This window comes from Seriola dumerili, unplaced genomic scaffold (genome assembly GCF_002260705.1).
Source record: "Seriola dumerili isolate Sdu_G_001 unplaced genomic scaffold, Sdu_1.0 BDQW01000273.1, whole genome shotgun sequence".
Lineage (NCBI taxonomy): Eukaryota > Metazoa > Chordata > Actinopteri > Carangiformes > Carangidae > Seriola > Seriola dumerili.
In genome coordinates this window covers 1,956,786-1,974,628 of record NW_019174528.1, presented here as the reverse complement: position 1 = coordinate 1,974,628, position 17,843 = coordinate 1,956,786, and the positions used below count along the sequence as shown (strand labels likewise).

General features: G+C 41.5%; 1 pseudogene; it reads right to left on the bottom strand.

The window, feature by feature from the left end:
• The window catches only part of LOC111230529, a 43,348-nt pseudogene extending 29,156 nt beyond the window's left edge, over nucleotides 1–14,192 (bottom strand).
• Nucleotides 14,193–17,843: the final 3,651 nt, after the last annotated feature.

The following is a 17,843-nucleotide window of genomic DNA, read 5'->3' as shown; positions in this document are numbered from 1 at the left end:
CAGTACCAACAACAATGTTGTGATCTGATGAGTCTTAGATTAAGGCTTGTAATACGGTTAAAAAATAAAGTTTTTTTCCTGAGGCTGACACTAAAAGCAAGACCATAGAAATATGAAATATAAACAGGCTCATCCTCTCGGGAGAATGAATGTGTTCAGCACATTTGCATAAATTAATTCCAAGTTAAACGCAATATCTTAGGGTTTTTTTTTTTTTTTTAATAAATTCAGCATTTTTAGCCTTGAGAAAGTGTTGCATCTTTTTCTGCACAACTAAATGTTGTTTTCAGGAAATCTTAATGCTCAAAACACTGAGCTGAGGTCCCACACAGAAATGTAATATATGACACATATGCTCCTATACAAAGAGTAATATTACCATGTGTGTCACATATAAGGCGATATATTATTATCACATATATACATCCTCAGTATATATGGAGATATAAGTTCATAATATAAACATTTTTATATGGTACAACATGTTGCAACCATATATGTTGATGATATAAATTTAATTTATATATCTAAGTTAATTAAAACAACATACAGTCTATATATCTTATACTGTATATGTTTATGTTTAATCTTGAACATGTCTATTTTACCATTCTGGGAAAGTGGTCTCTACTGTATATAATATCAACATATCAACAGGCTTTGGGTTTAAGACATATTCATATAACATATGTTATAAGCATACATACATGAACATGCATGTATGCTTGTTTGTATGGGCTAGACATACATGTCAATTCTTTCAATTTCGAACAGGTTTTGTATATCATTTTTACATATTTTTCTATTCTATATGTAAATAAATATCATATATGGAAATTCAATATGTATTGCATTTGTGTATGAGGTGGCACTAAAGCAAAAATTAAAGGATTCATGCTCTTGCTAACATTAAAATTTCATGGCAATCTGCCCATTATATTGTGATATTTCACGTGTACAAATTGTGGCAGACACGGCAAAGTCATAAGTTAACCAAAGTCATCCAGTCCAGACTCTTTATAACCATTTATAACCATACTACATTTTAAGGTAACGCGGCTGGTTCTTGTTGAAGTTGTACCGTCTGTTAAACATCTCCCTCCTCAGGCTGTGGTGCTAACAGAGCGAAACCTGGTGTTAACGAGATACAGTGTGGTCCAAAAGTCTGAGACCACTTTCCTGGGAAAGTGGTCTCAGACTTCTGCATCTCAGTGTAGCTACAAGTCACACATTCACAATTACATTAGTTGTTTTGCTAAATTAGCTTTTGGCTAACAGCCAGCTAAGAGAGCCAAGCATTCCCAGTCAATAAGACAGTGTTTTGAAGGCTATGAAACAACCTTTTTCTGTCTAGGTAATCTAATTGGACACAAATCAACCTTATCAGAAAATTCACTTAACAGAATTGACCTCGCAGCGGTCTTCTCACTTATCTCTTCTATCTGTTAGCTTTATATTTACCCCATTATTTGCAGCGCAGCCAATTCTCGACATGCCAGAGGTGGTTGCTGTGACTCAATTGCCGAGCCTGGTGTGTAGCTAAACATTGAACCGGCTCATCTGAGAGTGAATTCACCTTTAAGGGAATCATTTTGAAAGCATGCCAGTCATGAGAGATGAGGGCCTGCTCTGTGGGAGAATAATAAATCAAGCCCTTCGAGTGGTGACCAAACATACTGTGGACCCTATGCTAAGCTAGGTCACCGCTGGCCACGGTTGAATTACTATCCTCATAAAACTTTGCAGCACATCTATTTTCTCTCTCGAAAGCGGGACTACAATAGTCAAAAGTACATCTAAATCAAATAAATTCTACCAGACGCAGACTATTGTGGATTTAAGTGCAATTTCTCTGCAGGAGCCGACTTAATCTACAGCCACAAATTAGAATTTCTTCATGTGAACTTGAAGCGATGGAAGCCGCAGCGGAGAGAGACACAGAGGACGACAGGACAGGAGTTTAGATTACAGAGGAATAGGGAGTGAGGAAGATGGAGAGAGAGAGAGAGAGGAGAGGAGGGGGGGGAGAAACAAAGAGACAGAAAAAGTCTGGAGTTCATTCGAGGCTAGCTGTCGTCAGGCGCAGCGTCAGCCATCACATGGGCAGAATGCTAAACGCCGAGCTCTGAATCCTGACCTATTTTCATCAAACTGACACAGAAATCCACTGAGGGCCGTCTTACGCTGCTAACCTCTGTCTGCCTCCTGGACCGCCCTCAGCAGGCCGTCACACACACACACACACACACACACACACACACACACACACTATGTGCAATCTGTATATACCATAATGTAAATTTGCTTAGCTGAGATTTCAAGCAGTTTAATGATGTTTGATTAATAATCTCCAAAATGATTTTTTTCTACTCCGCTCTGGCTTGAAAGGCTTTTATTGTAATTCGTCCAAATATGCTGCAGGACTGATGAATATTCATCAGTGAAAATACTCTTCCCTGACCCCTTCTTTGTGCTGACAATAGACAGTAGGCATGTTGTTCTTTTTTTGTGTGTCTAGGCTCGCCTTGACATCGTTAGCAGACACTTCGCGAGTGTAGCGACTGCTTTAACACATTTTTTTTTTTTAAATTTTTTTAACAAAGACGATGAACAAATAACTCTGGTTGAAACACAGCAAACGATCCTTGCTCTTAAGACACTAATGGCTTTAATTTTCAACTGGCTTTTATCAAACATGATCAAAGTGCAATTACAGACATCTTTAATGAAAATAGATTCAATTGCCAGCAAATGAATGCGACTTGACTGATGCTGAACAGAACCTGAACCACACTGAGAACAATACACATTAAGGGTGATTGATGGTACTGTAAAATGATGGAGTGGAGCCGGTTAATAATGCACTGTTGTTCTTTAACTATTGCTAAACATTAATTTCCCTCAAAAAAACATGCAACCTCTTCAGCACGTGTAGCTCGGTGTGGTTCAGCCCTCCGTGCGCCATCTGTGTGTGAGGAGGTGTGTGTTAGTCACATTTGATCATCAGAATAATCAGTACCCCCAGATTGCTATATAAGGCTGCCTGCTCTGCTCCGTTTGTGGGAAGGTTGCATTCATAAAAAGAGGAAATTTCATAACACCAAGCTGCTGTTGGAAATCACCGGAAACAAACATAACAAATGTGTTATGAAGTGATTTTAGGGGGACACGAAACAGTTAGGAAATCTTACTACAGTTGTCAATGCTGCATCATCTCAGAGTCGAGGATTGGTTTGGTATAAAAAATAAAGTTAAAGCCATGAAAGTTTGTACAGACATTACTTCTAAAATTGGCATTTGGGGCTTTAAGTGAAATGTCTCCTTTAATTTGTCCAGTGCTTTGGGTAAAACCTGCAATAAAAACACTTGCGTTTAGTGCTAATTAGCAAATGTTAGAACGATAACGTGCTAAATGTCTCATGTCCCACTTGAAAATGTCTAAAACGTTGCCGACCCACATCCGACCCCGTAACAATACAGAGGCCAAATAAAACGTTCTCAGGGCACTTTTCTACTTTAATGATAACGATGAAATATTCAGGACTGAACTGAAAGCAGGAGAAGCTCGATTTTTCTTTTATGTTTGAGGGGGGAGAGATCACTTGTCGGTTCACCATCTGTCTCATGACTCTTTCCTTTTATTTCTTCCTGTTTCAAACCAGCGATGCATTTTGATACTCCAGTGTTTGCCAAGGATGTGATCTTTGAACGCGCGATCAGACAGAGATAGCAAACAAGAATACGATGTTCACCAAAATTGTACTGTTTCGCAAATGATTTGTCGGCCCACCAGTGGACCCCTGCCCCACGGGTTGGGAACCGCTGTGCTAAAGTAACATGTTAAACATCATAATAGCATGTTAGCACTGTCGTTAAGAGCATGTTAGCATTTAGCTCAAAGCACCGCTCTGCTGAACTTCAGCCTCCCAGACCTGCTCGTAAATCCCTTGTCGACAAGTGCTTCTTTCTGACTCCCTGTTTGTTCATGACCACAGGACAGGCCTGGGTCGTCCGAGGAGTTTGTTTGTATTTAAAAAAATTCTCACTTTGAGAAAACTGATGAATGCACCAAGGTCTCTTAAATCACTTGCACGCAACACATTAAAAAAAGGAATTCTTTTGTACCTGAGGTTGTTGGACACGGCCCAGTGAGTGCATGCAGAACATTTCTCACCATGAAAGCTCTAACCCTGGTGGTGTCGCTGCCTTCCTCACCTCAGTGGGCCGCGGGACCATTGATTTCCCTTCTCCTCATTCAAAGTAAGTCAGAGATCCAAGTCAGAGATTTACAAACACTTTGTCCGCTTTCTCTCATTTTCTTAGTGCAGTAAATTTCTCCCAAAAAAAAAAAAAAAAAAGCCCGACATGAAATAGCTGTCCACCTATCGTGATCAATCTGGAGAGCAGGAATACCATTTCCGAGCAAATAGCTTCGGCTAATTACCGTTTCTGAAAGTACAAGCACCAGGGTGGATACACCATACATTTTTCATTCACATAGCAATAAATTTTTAAGTGCAATATTGAGACTCTGATAAGTTGTGGCAGGTTAGTTCATGGAGACTGTCCCGTTCCCACTAATATAAGCGTTGTAAATTTGTTCTGTATGACTGAATTTAATTCCGGCATCTGGTACCTGTGGGAAAATCTCTGGACAGTAAATTCACTGTGAAACTCCGGGCCATCATTTAAATGCAACATACTGTAAGTGTGATACAGCACTTGTTAGCAGCACCGGTTGTCTTGTCTACATGCCCTCCACACGCTTCAACTCTACAGTAAAAAGTTGGGTCTGAAAAGCCGTGAACCCGACGTGGTCCGGCGCGGCGCCGAGAGATTCACTCTCCGGCAGCATTAATCACAGAGCCGCTGTCCTCTGACTGATTACCTGCCATCAATCTTCGTTTGCCCAGCCCTCCAACAGGAGAAAGCCCTCATGAAGATCTGATTAAAAATGTAAGTGAGTCATAATAAGAGCACATGCCTGGCCTCGGAGTCGATACTCTGTGATAGTCATAAGCTCTGAGTGGAATTTATCTACTCATCTCCAAACGTCCATTCACCTGCTCTCACAGAGGATCCAGCCCTGATCTGACGGAGAGGGGGACCTGCTGCACTGAGGTGGGGGTCTGGAACAGAACCAGTAGAGATCCGTGTGTGTGTGTGTGTGTGTGTGTGTGTGTGTGTGTGTGTGTGTGTGTGTGTGTGTGTGTGTGTGTGTGTGGTAGTCATTTGCAGCTGCAGACAGGAGGGGGAGTGACTTTGAGAGTGTCTGAGAGGCACATCCTGCCTGCAATTAAGGTGGAATCAGAGAGAGATCTGCGCTGCCTTGATAATGAGCCTCATCTGAATTATTAACTAGAGCTGTACCCCCCGGACCTGGACTCCCATCAGGCCTAGCTACACAACAACAAGAGCAGATGCACACACACAGACACACACACACACACACACACACACACATAGAATCTCCAGATCCATACAAACCTCTATCAAACCCATTTTAGCGTGTGCAGGAACTCAAAAACTAATCCCATTTGCAGTAAAAAAATAAGGGCAACACATTACTTGAAGTGGTGCTCATAAGGCATTGCATCAAAAGCCCATTATAAGCACACTGTGAGTGCACGATGATTTATTAAAATTGGTACATAGTATAATGAGAACAATATGCAGAAAGTTAGGGGGTTGAATACTTTATGAAGCGACTGTGTCATTAATCACATTAAAATTTAGCGTAATTTCAGATGCATGATTACATTATAACATTTTCTTCTCCGATACCAGTGGGATCATAATCAGGTTGTTGTTGGTGTGGATTGATGGATTGGGGTTGTTAGGATGAATGTATTTGAAGTGTAACTCCGTGTGTGATGTATAACTTTAAAAGGCTGTCTCAGTGTGAAATCAAACATTTTCCGTGTGTTTTACATTGTTGCTCTCGTTTTGTGTCGTTAATTAAAAACAGAAATATGAGGAACTCAGTGATCAACAATAACCTCACTGCTTTCATACATATTGATATACCTAATGTGCTTCAGCTCCTTGACATCTGCTCATGTGCAGTATACTTAATGTCATTTTCAAATGCGTGCTGCCGTTAGTTTTTGGTAGCCATTGTTTTCCATTCTTTCTGCATGGTACAATAATAAATCAATCAATTAACCACATGTGCTTTAAATTACAAGTAGATTTTCTGCAGCCCATGCTGTTGTGTCTCAGCAATCTGAATGTACCGTTCGGCATCTACCACCTCAAGCAGCCATTGATTTCCATCCATTTCCGTATGATATGAATATAATCAGACTTATTTTATCACTTTTACTTATTTGACAATCCTGCTGCTAATTTTTGCATCTTGTATATCTAGTATCTAATTGTTCATATTATATATTATTATATTATTAATCTTTTTTTTAAGTATTTGGTTCTTGTTATTTTGCAATTTGTTTTTCTTTCTTTGTATCATCCACTTTGCTGTTCTGATGCTGCACTGTGGGACTAATACAGGAATATCCTATCTTACATTACAAGTAGCCATTATGCAAAATTAGAAAATTAAACCTTTATTTTGCATTTATACTATATTGGAAACAAAATTACTCAGCAGATTCATAAAACTTGCTTATGTCACATCACAGCGAAGTTCAACTCTGCGTTAGAGCGACTCCTTTTATTCAAAGTCTGAACTCTCGTTTGAATGTACAACGCGCTGTCACTGTGATCTGTTTTTGACCTACTATTGTGCTCTTTGTTAGCAGACAATAGAGTAAACTTGTCAGTTGTGTGAGACAAACAAATGCAGACTTGACTTCCACTGTGTTACATTATATACAACTCAAGCAAGTTTCTCGATTCTGCTTGTACACTTTCATATCATACAGAAAGAAGTGAATGGAAGTCAATGACAGCCTGGAACAGTCGACAAACTACAACTGAACTTCTGAAACACAACAGCGTAGTTTGCACAATGGCCACCGGTTATGTGATTGATTTTCATAATGCAAAAAAAAAAATGAATGGAAACCAATGGCTGCCTCTTTATATTCGTAGTCCTAACTCAGTGCAACAATGCACAACACATAAAAAGGTTTGTTTTCACACTTTAAAAAGAAACCTTCAAAGTAAAACATTACTCAGGGAATTGCTGTAATAGATTAAGTAACTAAGTTTTAAGCATCTGTTGACAGATTTTCATATCATACAAAAGTCAATGGAAGTCAATGGCAGCTTGGAACAGTTGACAAATTACAATTGAAACTTCTGAAACACAACAGCACGGTTTGTACAATGGCTACTGGTTATGTGAAGTATATGAGATTAGTTTTCATACTACACAGAAATGAATGGAAACCAACGGAAAACTACATCTTTTTTTTCTTTTTTAACTGATTTCTTTATATTCCTAGTCATAACTCACTTTACACATAGAACTGTTTGTTTTCACACTTTAAAATACCCTTTAAAGTTAAATATTACTCAGGGAGCTGCTGTTATAGATTATGTAACTAAGTTTTAAGCATCTGCGAATAGATTTTCATATCGTATAGAAATAAAGGAAACCAAACGGCTGCCTGGATCAGTAGACAAAATACAAATTCCTCAAATGCGTCAGTGTGGATGTCAAAGTGTTTAGTTGTGATGTAAGAAAATTAGATAAAGTGACGGAAACCCCCCCAAGTATGGTCCTTTAAGGCCTCGTTAGCAGTGTAACAACGTTATGTGCTGACCTGGGTCTGAGTCACAGTCTGACAGTCGGTTCAGAGTACTGACTGTTTTTTGACTAGCGCTCTGCTCGTCGTCCAAGCCAGACACCAGAACATTTTGAAAGCCCTTAGGTCTGGTAGACAACATGGAGAGAATGTGTGTGCTGGGCCGACATTTTACGACACACCACCAGGCACGATTCCCAAGATCCGCCTGCCTCGCTGACTGTTGTGTGTCTGGACTCGGTTTTCTCTCTGGAATTTCCGTCTGTAGAGTGTTTCTCAACATTTTATTCCAGCTGATTTATTCCAACTGATTGAAGTGTGAGGGCTGAGGGCGAGAATATTATGTTCTATTCTAACCAGTATGACTCATTTAAGCAGAGAACACCCCGCCTCCACTGCCGGTGCATCCCTTGTTTACATCCCAACCCTTCTCCAGACTGAAGTGATATATCGGCCCGCGTTTCTATTCAAGCGCCCTTTCTTTTTCTTTTTTTTTTTGTAGATCGGCATCAACTGACGAGGCAACTGATCCTCTCGGATACAAAATCTGTCCGTCTCCGCGTGGCCTCCTTTCCATTCAAGACCTCAACGACTCTTCCCAACTGTTTTTCTCTCCATTCACAGGACTGATCAGATGAGGTTTACCATAGTTTCACATTCAACAACCAACCCCCTTCTCCTTCCAAATTCCTCTTCCCATTCCCCACCCCCAGTTAACCCAGCGCCAAGCCCGCCAACTCAAGAGCTGCCTCTCCTTCTGCTGTGCCTTTGTGATAATAACAATAACTGTGTAGCAGTGCAGAGGGCTTTCTGTTGAGCCAGCGCCAGGCCGGCTGGCACAGGGAACCCTCTAAGCCTGTTCCACCATCTCCAACCAATTCCCCTCTGTCTCGGCTGGCGCTGGAGCATCACAGGCATTAAGGCTGCTATCAATGTGCACAGCAGCAGGGGCCACCGCCACCACTCTCGCACTCACTCTATCTTTTCTCTTTCTGCCTCTATCCCTCTCCCACTCAATTCTGAATCCAATTCAAAAAAGGTTTTATTGGCAGGACAAATAATACCTTGTTCTTCAAAATGTCTCCTTGCCTCCTCTTTTTCCTCTCTCTCTCTCTCTCTCTCTCTCTGTGCTCTGCACCTTATTCTCCTCTTCTATCTCCTGCAAGTGGGATCTCAGCAGAAGGAGGTGATGACCACCAGCGTGGGCGGTAAAGTGCATTGTGATGCATTACAAGCAGATTAGAAGCATATTAGAGGTAAAGATCCCATTTTACTCTCAGTAATCAGGGATATAGAAGAAGGTAAACCAACATAAAGTCAGACTGACTATTTTTAGGGCTGAAATTAATCATGTTAGATTTTAATTAACTTTTTTTTTTATCCTGTTTATTATATAAAATGGATTTTCACCACCAAAAAAAATGTGATTTTTGTTTGTATTATGACTATAAGAAGCTCCTGTAACTAGTTAACACCTTTTTCCATCTGAGAGCCAAGACTGACAAAACAAAAACAAAAGAAAGGAAATACAATTACTTCACGTTACATATGAACACAGCTTAGCATGTGTTCATATATAACCCCATCATTTGTCAAAAAGAAAGAACATAGCTTTAAAAAATTTGCTTTAAAAAGCTGATGTCCTGCACTACAGTTCTGCACAGACCTCAAACTGAGACTGTAAACTGACTCATACCTGAAGCTACATTTTTTCTCCTTTATTTAGTTTACTGAGGTTTACTACTCACTATAGACTGTGTCCATTATAAACAGAGCTGTGAAGGAGGGAGTGATTTCACACACAGTATCCGTCTCTTTCCCTCTTCCCGCTGCAGTGCATCTACTTGCAACATATGACACATGGATGCAGACGATTGGCAAAGGGACAGAGGGAGAAATTTCTTGTTAAATTGCATTTGAAATGCAACTGTAAACCCAGAAAACGTCAACACTTCAGGGTCAGAGGGTTTGGATCAGTAGCAGAAATCTGCTATACACAGGTGTGCAGGGATTATGTGTCATTGAAGTCTGCGTGAACATGCAGCTTTCAAACTGATCCAGATGCTTCTCAGAATGGTGCATTCAGGAGCAAATACATGAAAAAATCCCTTTTTTTTAAATACAAATTTAGACACTTTAATGCTCATAAATGTTTGCAGCCGTCTCTCAGGTGCTGGACACCGAACTCAGCTCTCACCATGTGACAAATACTGTCAAATTGATCAAATTCCTTTAACTTAAAGGCAAAAAAAAACAAACAGGAATTTAAGCTTTTCTGAATTTATAATTCATCTTCATGGGTATTGCTGCTTGTCTTGCCGTGTGCTCATTATTTCTCAGGCTGATTAGAACAGTCTTACGCCCACATTGTGCCTTTAACATGCCGCTCTGCGAAGCCTTCAGGTAGAGTCAGTCAGCTCCTACCTGCCTGCCTGCCTGCTGCTGAATGTGTGTACAGTACAGCCTGCAGACAGGCCACCGCTCAGCACATCCATTCCCACGCACAGCCACTTGTGAAATTCATATAACAGTGTGTGTGTGTGTGTGTGTGTGTGTGCGAGTGCAGCACCACTGTGACCACCTACAGAACTGAACTTACTTCATTACTTCATATGACCAAACAGTGCCTCCCACCTCAGATGCAATAACAAACATGGCCAAAACACTTGACCGCAATTACTGAACCACAGTCGGAGAAATCCATACATAGACATCATGGTAAAACTGCTGCCGGGAGTTTAAGCAACACTGTGTGTGTGTTTTATGTGTGTGTGCATATATGTGTGTGTGTGTGTGTGTGAGACCACAATCAAAGAAATCCATACACTACCAGTGGACATGAGTGTGTGTGTGTGTGTGTGTGTGAACGTGTGACAGAAATCCAATCCACCACTGTAGCCTCGGCGCTTGACACTTAAGACATGTGAAGAGACGCCTCACCAGTGTGTGGGTACAGTACATGTGTAATGTGTGTGTGGTATTAAGAGGCAGGAGAAGCTGCTGGCCCAGATGAAGACAAAGAGCCCAGCGGCTGAATTGAGCAGCAGCTCTCAGACAGGATTACACAACAGTTCTTAAAGACTGCTTTTAATAGCAGGACTCTGACTGGATCTTATTTCCCTCCCACTTATCCCGTCCAGCCATCCATCCATATACACCCCCCCCCCACACACACACACACAGACACACACACACAAACACCTCCCCTCCAACACGAGCATACCCGTCCTCTGTGTTGTTCAGTGTAAGCAGAAACATACAGCAATGTGTGAGGGTGTATATATATATATATATATATATACTGTATGTTAAGTGTGTGTGTGTTTATGTGCCTCCTCATTAAAATCGCTGCCAAACATTACGGTTCAACATGTGCCTGCACACATCTCTTTCTTTTCTTTTTTTATTTTTTTTTTTTTTGTTGTTGTTGAAGAGTGTTATTATGATGGAATCAAGTTGTTTTTCCGCTTCGACTTGGAGCCTCTCTCTCCACCAATCAGCTTCCTTGCCATACTGACCAATCGGGAAGAAAAAAAACACACAAACATACACACGGAGAGCTGGAATGGGAGCAGGCATCAAGCTGGGCCATCCTTGGGCAGCACAAACAAGGCCCCGGGAATTAAACCCCGCTTTAAATCCAATTTTAAAACCCCACCATACCATAAAGATTGGACAGAGGTTTGTTGCTGCTCTGCTCAGAACTAAATCAGATGGTGATTTTATTGAGATTAATCTGTGCCGTAATACTGCTCAACTGGAGAGGCTGGTGTGGAGCCAAATGAGATGTCGGGGCAGGGGAGAGCGTTGAATAAACCTTGTGTGTGTGAGAGAGAGAGGGATGGAGACAATGGCACTTATCAAAAATATATTCTGTAAAGATATGACGACGTTAAAAGATGTCCAACTCTCAACCACTGCAACTCGTGCTTCCTGTTCTTTTAAGCCCTTTCTGTTTGTATCGGCTGCCAGATAAACACACAGGAAAGTAAACTGCAAAGTTAAAGGTGCAGCCCAACAATTTTACACATGAAGTTTAGGTTTGATTGCCATGTGGAGGATTGTGTAGACTGTAAGAATAAAATAATTATAAACATAATAATACAGGTTTCATAATGTCTCGTGTTTCTGGAGGACGCTTTAAAGTTTGGAGAAAAAAAAACAAATAACTCTGATGATGTCACAGTGATGTCATCAGGGTTATATCAGCTTGAGCCCAAAATGAAGTTTAGTTTAGTTGTCATGTGGAGGATTGTGTCGCTGTAAGAATAAACAACAATAATAATAAAAGGTTGTATAGTGTCTTCTGTGTTTCTACAGGGCGCTTTAAAAGTTTGACATCTGATTGATGATGTCACAGTGATGTCATCGGGGTTATCTCAGCTTTACGCTCGCAATTTAAAATTTTAACAGAAAGCCTGTGTTACAAACTGGAAGTGTGGGCGGAGGTGTCTGACATAAAGACATAATTGAGTTGCATGATGGGAACTGTAGGATGTAGTGTTTCCAGCCCAAATATTAAGGGACAAAAAAAAAACAGAGGATTTCTCTGCCTCTGCTGCTTTAATTTTCACCATTCTTTTTCTTTAATGTGTCCCTTGTGAATCTGCCAACTCTATGGAAGCAAAATACTGAATTGCTTGAGTGCCCCTTTTAAACATGCTTCCTGGCCATCTTTAAGATTATTGTCATGTTTAATGATGTGTCTCCCAGCTGAAGCAATGCCAGTAAATGTTAAAGCCCGCTGTCAAATTTAACAAGAAGGGAGTTATTGAGGCTACTCCTGCTCTGTTGGACTATCTGTTGTAGAAATTCCCATTAATTGCAGTATTGACTCTTTGGTTAAACTCCCACTACAAACAAAATAACATAAAAGACGAGTGGAAACAGAGCAACCCAGATTTTCTTTTTCTCTCTCCCCTCTCTTTTTCTTTCCTAAAACAATCTTGTTGTTATAAGTGTTATTCAGGCCTTAAGTGTATTTAAATATGACTCAGGGCCCAGTTTGGACAGTCCTGATTGATGTGTGTAATGGAACATTTAATGCCAGGAGACCAGAGAGAGATTTGCCAGATATTGGAACACATTGTACATTCAAGTAGGAACTAGAATCCTACTAATATTCATTTTCCTTGGAGTTTGATAAAGATGTTTCAAAAAAAAAGGGGGGGGGGGTTGTGTCACACGGGAGAAAAACTTTGTCCAAGATAAATAATAGTATGAGGTGGAGCTCCAGTACAGGGCTTGGAAACAAAAGACCATTAATCCTCACGCAGAATGGATGGTAAATTTAAGTAGATTACAACAACCAATCTAATAGATTAACCTCATATTAATTTGAATTTAAGGGATAATCTGCAGTTACATCTGTTTGCTGTGACACCCCATGTCATCATCTCTTGTTATTGTCCTTTTAAACCCCACGCCTTGTGCCATGCTTTCGCACAGACTGTGCGTAATTCAACGTGCGCACAATGGATAGCAGGGGGGCGGGGTGGCTCCAAACGCTTTATCCCGAACACCCAACCGGAGGCACGGGTGACGCTCCGAGTCGAGGAGCTTCAAATCGGACCGGAGGCACACTTTGTCCCCAGTGTGACCCGATAACGCCGAGAAATACGGGCTTGAAACCAGACACTTTACGAATGCGTCACAACGCGTAACAATCGCCTATCCAAAGGGAACCGTGGAGAGGAGGCGGGTTGACTCCGTGTGGCTTCTCCTATATGCACGGGCTGCAGTCCCTAAATACGATGAACCCAGTGAACCCTTCTCCAACCATGCTCACCGCCCCTTTCCACACACTGTACTCTGGAGTGACACGGGGACACACCACTGACATAAATTGTTGGAACCAAGGGTCAATTATGTGGCTTTCAAATATGCAGAAAAGGAGTTATGCTGCAGACATGGGCTGAGGCTAAATATAGTGTAGCTTCTCCACTAAAACCTTCGCCATGTGGTGTTAGAGAATTCTTTCATGTGGCCTACCTTCCATCCGGCTGAACTGTTGCTGTCGCCTTTATCCTTGAAATAAGGAACAAAGCGAACCATCCAGTCATAAATTTGGGACAGGGTGAGTCTCTTTTCCGGGGCGCTCTCGATGGCACGGGTGATGAGGTCTGCATACGACAGGTTCCCCCACGCGTTCCGCCGGGAGGACTTGGCTTTGCGCAGCTGGCCGGCCACGTCGAGCGCTGCCCCGGACATGCAGGCAGGAGCGGCCACGACCGGGGCCGGGGCGCCGGCTGGATGCTTGATCTCCGCCGGTGCGCCGCCTTTTCTCTCGGCCCGGCATGCGGGCACGTTGTACTGCTCCACTTTGACCGATGCCAGGGCCAGACCCCGGCTCGCCTCTTCTCCCCCGGGGAAATCCTCCGGACACGGCAGCGGCCAGGTGCATGACCGCGACCGGCTGTGAGGCTCAAATTCCGAATCGATATCAACCTGATGCGCATCCATACCGCTGTTCTCCATCATCATCAGCATGTTGATCTCCCGCTGAATAGATGTCAAAACCGGGCAAGGTCACTATAACAAAAAGCTTGTCAATGTTGATGTCTGCCAGTGAGTTCAAATGCCCCCCCCAAAAAAAACTGCTCTGTTGTACAAAGAAAACAGAATCTAAATGTTTAGTTTCACACAGAGAGGTGATCGACCAGGATGAAAAAGCCGGCAGCGGTGTGGGATATTATCATTCTCCTCAGTGCAACAATGTGGCTTCACATCAGGACAGATGAAGGTGTATCCGAGGCATCAACAACAGTATCAGTCTCTCTTCCATGTTAATTGCACAACACCGGCTGTGTGGCTGCATGCAGGACCAAGTGACGGTCAAACATCCATTACGAAAGCCAGACACACTTGGAGAATGTCTCTGTGCTGGCTCCGGCTGCAGCAACAGTTGATCCCTTTGACAGATGAGGGTCCAGTGCAGGTTCAAAAGCGACGCTTATCAAACTCCCCCCCTTAAAAAAAAAAAAGAAAAAAAAGAAAAATGAATTGACTTTAAATTTTTCTCTCCAGGCTCAGATCCCAGCCTTTTTTTTTTTTTCTCTTTCTTTTTTTTTTTTTACAAGCGTCTTTCTGCAGATCGGCTTCAGCTGAAACTCACTGCGAGCGCAATTACTCCCATAGAAATAGAAAACAGGCTGTAATGAATCATTTATATGAAGCCGTGAATTTCCAGACGAGAAAAAAAGCCCTTCGTGGATTTGATTTGGAGCATCCTCTGCGTCTCCTCCGACGCTTCTCCGCCAGACGCTTCTCCCGGTGTAGTAGATATTTCTACCTTTGTCTTTAGCTTTCTGCTCACATGTCACATGGGTACCGTCTCTCTGCCTATTGCTCTGCCCTTATACTACAAGCCCGTGTGTCTCTGAAGGCTTCAAGCCACTTAACTGTAGCCTGAAATAAAGTGGAATAAGTGCTGCTTCCATATAATTGGACGCCGCCTGGATCAAGTCACTCCCTCCAGAACAGGTTTCCAGAGGAGGAGGAGGAGGGAGGGTGTGTGTGTGTGTGTGTGTGTGTGTGTGTGTGTGATGCCATACTCCCAACAACACAGTTTCCAATTTCTATACATCACATTCAGACGTAATTTAAGGACGTTTTTCATGTGACAATCACTACAAATGAACTTTAGTGTCAGTCTGTGTTTTGTTTGTATGTTCTAATAGTCTAATTAGCTAAAGATTGTGCATCGAATCAATTAAATCAAGCCTCTTTAATATGTTTTAACGTCTGAATTTATTTTTTTTTTAACGAAAGTCTAAAAGGCAAGAACCTACACTTTTCATTTGTAAATCCTTACGAAGGTTATCCATGGAGTTTCTGTGTAGTTCAGATTAATGAGGCAGCCTACAGCTTCATAGGCTGAGGCCTTGATTTATAGTATTTATAATTTATACTGACCTTTGGACATTTATGCATTTTCTAATGTAGTAATCCATAAGACACCTTGTACAGCTGCAAATAACTAGTAAATCTATGTAAGCAATGATTAGTTCCTCCAAGAGCCTTCGGCATGAGATACTGACTTCATGAGCACGCCCACCACCAAAACGATGTTTTTTTTATTATTATTATTTGGATTTTTCTTTCTTTTTTCTTTTTTTTGTATTTAATTTATTCAGTAATTTATTTATTTTTACTTTCTGTAACATGTAAATGCTATTTTAAAATCTTCTCCACACTCACAGGGATACAACTCTGGGTAGAAAAGCTTTTATTTGTTTGACATTTTGTCTGACTTAAAGTTTAACATTTTAAAAAACTACTGGTATAATTTATAAAATACCAGAAATGTTCACGTTTTTACTGAGGAGAAAATCAATGTTGGGGAAGGTTCACTGACGTTTTTGTTTGTCTGACGTTTTTAGACAATATCCACACATGACAACTACAGTATACTAACTGTGGTGAGGGGAAATAAATTGTGGTTAATGTATGGTCAGGGATGGCACCAGGAACATCTAGACTCTGATTCCTCCGTTGTCCAATGGAGTTCCTGAAAAAGTTCCTGGTAGGTGCTTTTTATAGGTTACTACTGTTTTCATTTGCATATCAATTCTTGTTTTGTTTTTGTCTCCTTGTTGCTGGTGCAACCTCCCAATCTCTCTCAACATCTTAAACTAAACTGTGCGTTACATTAAAATCAAATGTGGCTAATTATCCAGCGAGGGCGATTCTTCACGGAGCATCACGGCCTCATGATTTAAACTCTCAGGGTCGAAGAATCAAACTACCAACTCCCCTCACTTTCTTTGTCACACACCATCGCCTTTGGTGGGTCTGAGTCCATAAAGCAGGCTTCATCAATAGCTGCTCTGTGTGCTCTGTAAGCTCCTCTGGAAACCCCCAACACTGACAGAGGCTTCCACTCTCTGACAGCCGGTTGTCATTGACAACCATAACCTCAAATGCACCTAAATGGAATGCTTTCATGAGGACTAAATGGGCCTATCAACATGAAGATAGCGAATGTTCAGTGCGTGTGTGTGCATGTGTGAGAGAGAGAGAGAGAGAGAGAGAGAGAGAGAGAGAGAGGAAAAAAAATAAGAGAAGAAGAAAAAAATGGAGAGAGATGCTGTAAATGGGAACAAACAGAGGGAAAATTCAAAACACATGGCTCTGCGGTTTCGAGGGGAGATTTTTATGCGCCACAGAGAAGTTGTAACAGGAATGTGGTGTGACTCCTATCATATGGAATGAAAACACTGAAGCCGTGCCAGCAGGGTGGATATAGGGTGTTCAGCTGTGGCTTACAGCAAAGTCCTCATCATCACGACTAGGTGCTGTACCGCCGTAGCGTAAACATGAGAGACATGAGTCACACGGCTGGACACGATGCGAGATAGACGGAGAATTACATGGTTTCACACAGGGATGGGGGGGTGGGGGGGTGGGGGGGAGTGGATTCGTCAAAGATACTGTGGCCATTTGTGCAAAAATATGAAGTGATTACAAGAAGAGCCTGAACATTCATCGCTTCCAAGAAACATATTTTTACAGCAGTGTTTCATTTCCAGAGATATTTTGTCAGATTAACTGATTCTGCCAATTGGATTTGTGTGAGGTTCATGTTTATCCATTGTCCCTCTATTTTCTCAGCATCACATATTAATGATATGCATATTGACTGTCACTGCCGCCTCCATCAAGATGCCTCTTCCTATTGAGCTCTAAGTCAACTGATGCCCAAACGAAGGGATACAGTGAAGGGCGAATAACCAACAACAACAATAAATAAATAAATAAATCAGTGTACACATAGTTTAGGACGGTATGAATATGTCACAATAAAAAGGAACAGGCCAATATTTAGGGAAATACGCTTCTCATCAAAGCAATAATCTGGAAAGATTGATTGATTGATATGAACCATATGTGAATCTAGTGTTGACATACTGCAGGTCCAGGTAATGTTAGCTTAGCTTTGCGCAAAGACTGAAAGTAGGGGGAAACTGTTAGCATATACAGTATCCCAGTTAAAAGTAAAATAAAAGGCCAGTTTTAAACTGACTTCTGGTTGGAAGCTCTTCACCGATATGCCAACACAAAACTACTGCTGTATAAAGGACACTCACCTGGCGTTCAGGTGTTTCTATTATGTTGTCCACCCCATTTATA